The sequence below is a fragment of the Salvelinus fontinalis genome, chromosome 3, assembly GCF_029448725.1.
Source record: "Salvelinus fontinalis isolate EN_2023a chromosome 3, ASM2944872v1, whole genome shotgun sequence".
Taxonomy (NCBI): domain Eukaryota; kingdom Metazoa; phylum Chordata; class Actinopteri; order Salmoniformes; family Salmonidae; genus Salvelinus; species Salvelinus fontinalis.
The window spans coordinates 9,111,060-9,120,902 of NC_074667.1; the positions used below are offsets into that span (position 1 = coordinate 9,111,060).

General features: G+C 44.9%; 1 protein-coding gene across 3 annotated transcripts in view; it reads right to left on the reverse strand.

Moving 5' to 3' along the window:
- The window catches only part of LOC129838050 (uncharacterized), a 50,588-nt gene extending 44,192 nt beyond the window's left edge, over positions 1-6,396 (reverse strand). For all 3 annotated transcript variants that reach the window (XR_008756821.1, XM_055904737.1, XM_055904724.1), the window contains exon 1: positions 5,948-6,396. The gene's annotated coding sequence lies outside the window, so the exon portion shown is untranslated. The remainder of the gene's footprint in view (positions 1-5,947) is intronic.
- Positions 6,397-9,843: the final 3,447 nt, after the last annotated feature.

Sequence of the window (9,843 nt, forward strand, 5' to 3'; positions counted from 1 at the left end):
TGTCTTAGGGTACAATCCAAAACATGGGACCCCCTACTGGAGCCCTACACAGGCATGTATTTTAAGCCCCACAAACCCTAACCATGCACAAGACATTCAGGCCCTATCGTTTCTGCCAAGTTTAAGGCCTGGCCCAAAATCAGAAATTACTTCCTCCATTAGTAAACCCTTTAGCTGCTACTCTCCATCTGACACAAGCTCCCTGCACTCCGAGTGAGTGAGTAACCATAGCAAGGGCTCCACTTGGGCTGCTCTGCTCAATGAAGAGACATGAGAGCAGTTAGCTGTAAACGCCGACAAAACGCAAGGAACATCGTTATGATCCTAGTCAGATATGACTGTACTGCGCAGCAGAGCACAAGCAACTGGCTCAGCTTCAAAATGTTAGAGGTCAATTTAGTGATGCCCTGCCCACACCCTAGTTACTGATGAATAAACAGGCCCTAACCCGATGTATAATGTCAGGGTCCGTCGAGCTCAGGTCGGGTAGCGGAGCTCTACCCCACCAAGCGCCCCTTTCTTGCATCACCCCACCCCTCACTGGGTGTCCTCTGCACTAGGGGTCTTCTGGAAGCCCCGCCCCATGTATAGTTGGCGCACCACAAAGCTTGTTAACTCTAGACAAAGACCTGCATGATGTGTCTGCACAGTCCCACTTCCTGGATGACTGATGAGGCTGGGGCAGACCCCGTTGGAGACACCGGGGCACAAGGCCCCTTTGCCAACTTGGGTAGACCACAGATATACGGAGAGAACAAAGATGCTTCTAAGCTATTCTATGGATCAGTAGTGGACATCTCCAAGTCATGGAGGACTGCAGTGTGTGCATGCTCCTGTTCCAGTCCAGCTCCTATGAATAAACCCTATCCTGGTCTAATGAAAGACCATAATTAGTCGATTGCTTGGCTGAAGTATATGTGTCCTGCAAGTGCTACAGCCCTCCAGGATTAGAGCTGCTGTCCCTGACATATAGGATGGACACGAAGCATTGGCTTATCCATGCTAAACAATTCATTAGCTGGACTGTGTACTTAAACCACACGTTAATGTTAATTAATTCCATAGGGGGGCATGGAGATGTGCTAAGTGACTTTAAAGAACCCGATAACGGGATGAGGAGGATAAGACTGTGGCGATTCACGCTACAGGCTAAGTGGATAGTTAGTGTAGCCAATTAGCCTTGGGGGAGTCAGATGGGATAGCCTAACAAGGTAGTGTTAAGGGAAATCATAAAACAATGGGGTAACCTAGTCATTTAGCCTGGGGGGAATAAGAAGGAAATAGACTCGAGGCTAGCACAATCTGGTTAAACTGGACCAGGTTCAAAGCAGCACTGAGCCAGGTTTGGTCTGGGGGTCTCGCCAGGACAAGGCGCGAATGGGGCTGAATGTTCTCGCAGGGTGGGAGATGGCAGAGGGGAGGTGTGTGTGCTGGTTGTCAGTGAGTAATCTGAGGATTAAAAGGTAACAGACAGGGCCCATTGTCTGCCCCTGTGCCCCCTTTGTCCTGGGGCATAGAGGGGCGTATGGATTAGTTTAGCCAGGGCAGGGGGACAGGGGTAGCAGCTGGCACGCTTGGTTTTGGCCAAAATCCCACAAGAACAACCAGACCTGGGACACCAGGGCTCTAAATTCATAATTCCTTGATTCTGCATATCTTCTCAACCCCCATTGGAGAAGGTCTGAAGGGTTTGCGAAGGAGACAAGGGGATAGGTTGCAAGGAATCCCTGAAAGACTAATTGAGTTAAAGCCATGACAGACCAGGGACACCAGGCTTTGGAGGGATGGGGAGGGTGAGGCTGATAGTGGGACGGCTACAGGGCCGCTCCTCTCTGGGGATCAGGAGAAAGTCAATAGTGGAAAGTAGCTGTGCTCTGTGGTGCTGCCGCCTCAGGGCCAGATCAGTTACCAGGGCTATGAGCAGCCAGGGTGAACCCAGGCCAGATGGACTGATCCCATCGCGCCTGCCTGGCTCCCAGGCACTTGGGGGCACACACACCATGACTATTACTGAACACGCAGACCTAGGTTACTCATGGGTCGAGAGGCAGACCAGAGCAAAACAGGATGTGTGTAACCAGCCACAACACACAGACAGCAAGGGCTGTCATACACACACCTCAAACCTGGGGGTCAACGCCTAACCACAAATCAAACCTTGTCCCAAAGCACCCCATTAAAACAAACCAGATATGGCTAAAGCCTATCGGGAGGGATACAGTGCGAATAGATTTGAATGAAGCCTCATATTTAATATTTTTCCTAAGTGGACTTAATAGTTCTTTGAGCAGAAAGGTCAGACCAGAACACACAGGATCTGACCAAACCAGATTCCTGAATGTGCTGAACACTTTGGCTCATAGCAGAGCACAGAGCCACATTTCACAATGCCAGGCAGCCACAGAGTCTAAAAGCAGTGTGTGTCCATTGCTTCGTGGCTAATAAAGAGAACGCTGAATGCCAAGGCACAGACCACCACAGTGGCAAGCGCTACAGCAGCACAACCAACCACAGCTTCCCACGGGACAGCCGGCAGCAACCCTTCCAGACTGGAGACTGTGTCTGCGTCCCAAATAGCACCCTACTGCCTATATTTGGGTCCGACTTACTGAGACACCATAGAAACCAGTGAGAGAATGCATGATGAAACCTACTGTAATTGTATTTCACAGCAGATGTGTGCCATATGTAATACAGCAAATTGAGGGATTTTATGGCAGTTGATAGGGTAGATAATAGCTAGTCCCGTCAGGGTGTGTGTAATTAGGTATTATATCATCTGCTCACTGCAGGGCAAAGAAAATGGATTTGAGCCCAGTGACCTTGACATGCATTGCGTAATATCTCAGCAGATGTTGCATTGATGCTTTCACATGGCTCCAACAATAACCAGAGCAAATAAGGGTGCATTAGCAACCATACAAGTGGAAGGCCATGAGTCAACAGCACACCTTTGTGACACCCGCACTCCCAATACTATTATTTAAGTGAATTTGTTGAAGGCACCCAACGAAATAACTAAGATACTGACCAGAGTTTTACAGCTGTATCCAATTTAAGCAGCGGTCCGGTCACGCGATCGGAAACAATGCAATGACAACCACTTGTATTTATGTGAGTCTTAACTAAAATAGACAACTGCAGCTGCCCCAAAGGGCACCATGCTGACTAAACAAGGGAGTCCAGACTACAGGAGAGGAACCATTTGAAGTGCACCAGTGCATTTACATTCCAAGACTAGTTGGGTGCTAATCATGTTACATGACTCTCGTAGAAAGAACGTTAGTTCTACGAGGCTGATCTAAGGTCAGTTTTCTTTCAATTAACTACAGCGATAAGGATGATTTTAGGGTTGGTAATACTGATCCTAAACCTGCACGTAGGGTAGTCTCGTCAACCCAACCATAGACAAAAGCAGTGACTAGGTTATTTTTTGGCATAGGCAAACTACGTCACTGCCTACATCACTACTTTATCCGCGTCAAAAAAATACTGGCTAGCAAGATGGAGATCACAGAGGTTATTTTTAACGAGTGCATTTCACTAGTGGCTATTTTACATTTTTATTTTATTTAACTAAGCAAGTCAGTTAAGAACAAATTCTTATTTTCAATGACGGCACAGGAACAGTGGGTTAACTGCCTTGTTCAGGGGCAGAACGGCAGATTTTTACCTCGTCAGCTCTGGGAATCGACCAAGCAACCTTTCGGTTCCTAGTCCAACGCACCAACTTCCTGCATAACCACTGAAAACTTTGGTTTTGAATTGCAACGTTCTGTTATGTCCGCCCCGTAATTTGTTTGGAGAGTCCCTTGAATTTTCCCCCCTTATTGACGTAGTGTGATATAGTTCCTCTATGCCAAAATAGCCCATAATTGAAACAAAGACTCTAGTCACTGACTACCAACCTCTATTCTATTTAGATCTGACACTGCAGAGGTTTAGGATGAGGACAGAGGAAGTGGCGACCATACAGGGGAAGTGTTATTATCTTAAACCGGGGTGTCAAAGTAATTTCCCCCCGGGGGCCACATTTGGTCTTCGACGAGGTCTGGCAGGCCGCACAGAATTTGTTATATTAAAAAAATTGCTAAATATAGTCCTCCATCTATCGTTTCTGGAATTTTCAATGCGCCCTGACATGTAGGTGATTATTAGTGAGCTGGACACATTCAAGAAACTGTTTGAATGTAGGTCCATTATAATTGACAGTTGATTTGGTTTTAGTCATTTTAAAGTATATAATAATAATAAGAGCATCCGCGGGCCAGATTGGACCCCCCTCCCGGACTGCATGTTTGACACCCCTGATCTTGTGAACTTGTTAGGAGCTCAGGCTGCCATAGGCATCAGTGAGAGAGATGGTTTCACACCCCTGCAGTGATAATTCACACTCAGAGGGTTGCCTGAGAGGTCACTGCTGAGCGAGGACATACACTCCCCACTCAGGGCGGGCGAGAGGGTGTCACTGTCAAACCCCTGCAGCAACGTAACCTCTCAGTCAATGCGACACCCTGAAACGGATATATAACACACTCCTACAACAAAACCCGAAAACCAAACAAGATCACATTCACCACATTAGCAAAAAGGAAAACAGTCATGTCTCCTTTAAGAAATCAAATGACAATTTAACACAATTAACTCTTTCTTTCAGATTGAAATTAAACACTTGATCACTGATAAGAGGCCTGTTATCCGAAACAGAACAATTGACAACAGCAGACACGACCAGACTGATGCTGTTCGATAGACGTTCGAAATCTGATCAAGAATCTATCATTTGATGGACTTCTGTTGACACCCAATCAGTGACATTGAGATGGGGCAGGTGGGATAGCATTCGTTGGCATGTGGAATGCATGTGCCCCATTACGGATGACGTAATATGTATTTGGAGCCAAAACCCAGATGACAGTATCACTGGGATCTGACATAGCCATCTGATGCTTCTGAACTTTCCCTCTAGCGCTGCCCAGTCTGTTGTCATGGGTGATATCTCTGGATGTGTCGGTGTGAGTATGAAAACAGACAGCGATGTGAATCTTGGTGAGCAGTATAATCTAGTAGCCAGCCATCTCCAGACTTGGAGATACGCCAGACAGACACTCCCGTTTTCACTGACGTGCTGTTGGTGTAAAAAGTAACTCAACATCTTCTTGTGATAGGGAAATTGTGATGGGCAGGCGCAGGCCTATATGCTTCTCTATTAATTTTGCGCACATTAGATTTTCAGCTGGATGTTAATGGTGTGTATAATGTGATATTGATTCAGCAATGTAACCAACAAAGACATTTAGACTACATACACACACATATATACACCCACACACACACATATTTAATAAAAGAACAGTTAATGATGCACTTTCGATTGGGCTATCAATCGATAATGGGCTCGCGCTCCACCTGCTCTCCATTAGAAAACGCAGTTTCATAGCAGAGTTTACCCGCGAGCCACAGAATTTAGCGAAGCCCAAATCATTAACGGTAAATTAACCCCGGTTTTGCAGTAGCCATTTGGGGCCCTCATTCTCAGAACAATGAGAGTCGGAGCTGGGGCATAATAGGGGGAAGTTGTGTGCCGAGGTTAGTCAATAAATTATTGATTAAATTAACATATAGGCTACATATACAGTTGTGTCCAGTCACCTAATGTGCCTTGACAAGGCTGTTTTAGGGAAAGGAAACCACCGCCCAAACTCCACCGACGTTGTAGGCATCACATCAAATCCAGTTAGAAAACATGGGCTTTCAACAACGAACGCTTGATCTGTGTAATTTCATGAGTTTTGTTTGGATAAAGTAGTAGCCATTGTTTAACGCGAAGCCAGCATGAATTAGCAGAAAATTATCAAATACGCCGAAATGGCAACAATGTAGCCAAGAAATTGCATTTTGCAAGACGTTTGCTGGCTAGTGCTACAATGTATCAATTCTCACTCACCGTAAGAATGTCGAGGCACGCTTCGCAGCGTTTCCCCAAATTCTTTCAGGGACCGTCGTAGGCTACTTCCTCGCTGGCTGGACAAAAACAGACCAAATATGTCGACGCAGACGTTATAAATTTAGAGGACAAACAATCAAACGTGCAGCTGACTCCCTTTACTATCAAGCTTCACAATGAAGCTGTAGATTCAATTGACTTGTTCAAACGACGTGCATCCCTCCTTTAGTAACGTTCTTTGGACCACAGAAGCAGACCACTCTCAAGATGAAGAATCGAATGAGTGGAGTTACCACATAGTCGAGCGAGGGTGAAATTGAAGGAGAAGCATGCCCCCCCCCAAAATCGATTTCTCCAGCTAGGAACCAATGAAGAACATGGCCTAAGGTTTATTTAAAATAGGGATGATGTCATATGCTAAACCACTGCCACTCCTTTTATTTTCTGTGTGCGAGAGTGCCTTGCCCCATCCCTCACCCCCCACTCATACTCTGTGTATGAACTTCCAAAATCCAGCTGCATGGCTAATATTTAAACTACTGCAGGTCTACACTGGATGCCTGTAAGGCCAAACAAATAGGCTAGGCTACATAAGTATGTACACACAATAGTCTGTAAAGGTTACAGTTTCAGTTGGTTCAAAAATCGATTTGAATGCAATTGATAGTTTCTTGATATCAATGAAGAATAGGCATATTTATTCAACTGAGAATGGCATTGTTCACAGTCCTGGTTATGTCTTATTTATTAGCATAATGTCACTGTCTGATGAAAAACCTTGTTACTCAGTTTTTGCAAAGCAGTAACTCAATGTGCTCTGAACATTTCATAACTCTACGACTATCGACATTTATTCAAAATAGCTTCTGAAGTTTAATAATTGGTATGTTCGTTAATGGGAAAATAGGGTAATTTAATACATTTCCTGAAAAGTTTCTGTTCTGGAGATGTTTTCATCAGACAGCGACGACAAGGTGCATCTGTTTATGGCACTTATGAAGACACTGGGAGTGGCAGCTTGTTTTTGTTCCCTCAGTTGCAGCTGCTGGCTTTACAATAGGAATCAATGAAAAGACGAGGAACATACAAAGACTATGAGATTGACAGAAGGAGATTGAAAGAGACTGAATCGGGCCAAGAAATCGGACATCAACTAGTTTGTTATACAGCAAGACGACAAAGAAGAACGAATGAAAGAGGAGGCTTTGGGCAAAGAAAAGTCCCAACTCACAGTGCCAGGAGAGGAGAGGGTTAGACTGGAAACAGACATGATGCACTCACTCTGGACTAGAGTGATGTGAAAGTTGTAGACATAAGGATTCTCACCATTCAAACTGCCTTTCTTACAGTGTGTGTGTGTTTACCTCGCCTCATTATAGTGTGTGTGGAAGCGGGTGACTCATACGGTTCCGTTTGTCTAACCCCTCTGTCTGTCTCAGCTAATCACAGGGCTTGGCTAATTATTACATCTGCAGCCTGTCAGCCTCGTATAGGGCCTATTGCAGAGAATGGGGAATCGAGAGCCTCTCCCTGACGCCGCAGCTTTTATAGTATGTGTGTGTGTGTGTATTCGGCCGCAATCTAAGATCCTTAATTGGGTTGTTAGTAAAACCACTAAATCCAGTCACTTCCTGGTTCTGCCCACCCACCTCAATGCTCTGTAATGTTGTCCTATAAGGGTGTGGCTCAGTATTGGTCTCTATGGGAAAGCCTGTGGCAATGGAACAGGGATTAATTGTTAAACCAAAGCGGTTTCTTTCATCCCCCTGTTTGTCTTATTGGCCCAGTCTTCCAGTGTGGTCTTGTTGTTTTACCCATCTGCCAAAACAACACTAACCCCGGACATACTTTGTGTATGCAGCTCTAGGTACAGCTGCATACGCTGCCCATGGCACAGTGCAAACAACCATGCAAGCCCACACACATACAGAGAGGCTAACAGACAGACAGAGAGACCGGCAGATATACAGATAGACAAACAGACCAGCACACACACACACGCACACACATGTACACTCATGCTGAAGAAAAGTGTCATGGTGGTACATTTCTGGCCTGGTTACGAAGTATTTGGTCCACCAAGACAACAGTTAGAGGGAACCTCATCTGAAAATATAATGGAAGCCTAGCACGTCACCCCTTTACTACAGTAACTTCTCTCGTCATCGTTGTTCGGCAGTCTGGAAACGTGAGGCCACCTTTGACACACCGGAACACATTATCAAACGACAAACGAAATACTATAGAAATAACAACGCCACAGACACCAAACACCAAACCTTACCGACCCATTGAAACTTTAGATTGTAGACCATTACCTCAGAGTAGTCATCATGTATTGAGGGCACTATGTAACAACTACAAGCATATCCACAGGTCATTACAGGTCTCTAGTGCAAAAGGCATATTTCAATGAAAATAACCTGTATGAATAAAGGTTAAATGGAAAAACAATATGGGGGTGTAGTGAGATCCCCAATGGGCTGGACGATTCTCTTCTCGTCTTGAAAAAAACGTATTCTTAAAAACGTGGAAATCAATCAATCCGCCATCATTAACACAAGGGAAAAATCGAATGATTTATTATTGAAATATTGAGAAACAAAATCGAATTGGTACAATTTAAGGCCAAGTGGCAAACAATAATGCAGGCACTAGGGATGGAGGCGAGACCACGCGGTTCTGGCAGAGGAGATAGTAGTCGTCGTTTGTGTGCGTCTGTAAGTCGTTGTTCGTGTGTGTGTGTTTCTATTTGGTGTGGAGAAAAATAATAAAAACTCATCGCCAGCATCAAGTGGTGTGCACATACACAGTGGACACACCCTGTAGACTATTAGAGTGCAAGAACAAAGAGTGAGTCACTGAGATGGACATGGGCCAAGAGCTCAGCTAAAGGATAGGCAGCCAGGACAGTACATAATGGATGATGATATTAGGTTTAGTGGACTGGAAGGAATGATGTGCTGCATCAGCTGCCAAAGGCTGCTTAGGAAAGGTACATTAGCAGTGGAGGCTGCTGAGGGGAGGACGCCTCATAATAACGGCCGGGAACGGAGCAAATGGAATGGCATCAAAAACATGTGTTTGATACCATTCCACTAAGTCCGCTCCAAACATTACCACGAGCCACGTTCTCCCCAATTAAGGTGCCACCAACTTCCTGTGTTACCAGGATATGGGCACGTGTTTTCTATGTAAGGAGATCTACCATCGCCGTTTTTATATCTGGACTGTGCCGAATTTGTGCATATTGAATGTTACATGAATTGTGTAAATGTATCTATGGTATTTGTTGCACTATAATACAATAATTTAGCCTTCGGTTGTATTAGATCCCTATTGTCTCTGTCTACCTAATAAACAGAACTTGGATGTAAGGTGGTCTATTCTCCTTTAGGATGTTATTGTCCAAGTCTGAGGGGTGCAAAAGTCCGTATTCCCCCATCTGGTAACTTCAGGTAATTACATCCTGTGGTAAACTCAGGATTTTCCGTCACACACTTTATACTGTAAGCTTGACTATGGGCCTAGAGTTGAGTTTCATGCAAATAATATATAACTCAAACACGAACAAAGCAGACAATTTGACTTGCTTTGTTTGGATCTAAATCAAGTGGTGAAGAAACCAAAGTATTGCTGCGTCCTGATTCTTCGCCCTCTTTCATTTTTTTTTCTTCATTTGCACACTTCCCGTCGTAGACTCAACAAGTGGAAATTCCCTCTAGCCAACGATTACACCAATCCATTGCTTTTAAATCCATTGATGCGTGCAAGTGCAGACTTCGGGAGAAGGGTGGAGAATCGGGATGCAGCCCAAAGCATTTGCCACCTCCTCCTTCTCCAAAGTATTTCCAGCCAGGTGAACAAACAGGCATTTAATCATCAGTGGTTTTGCT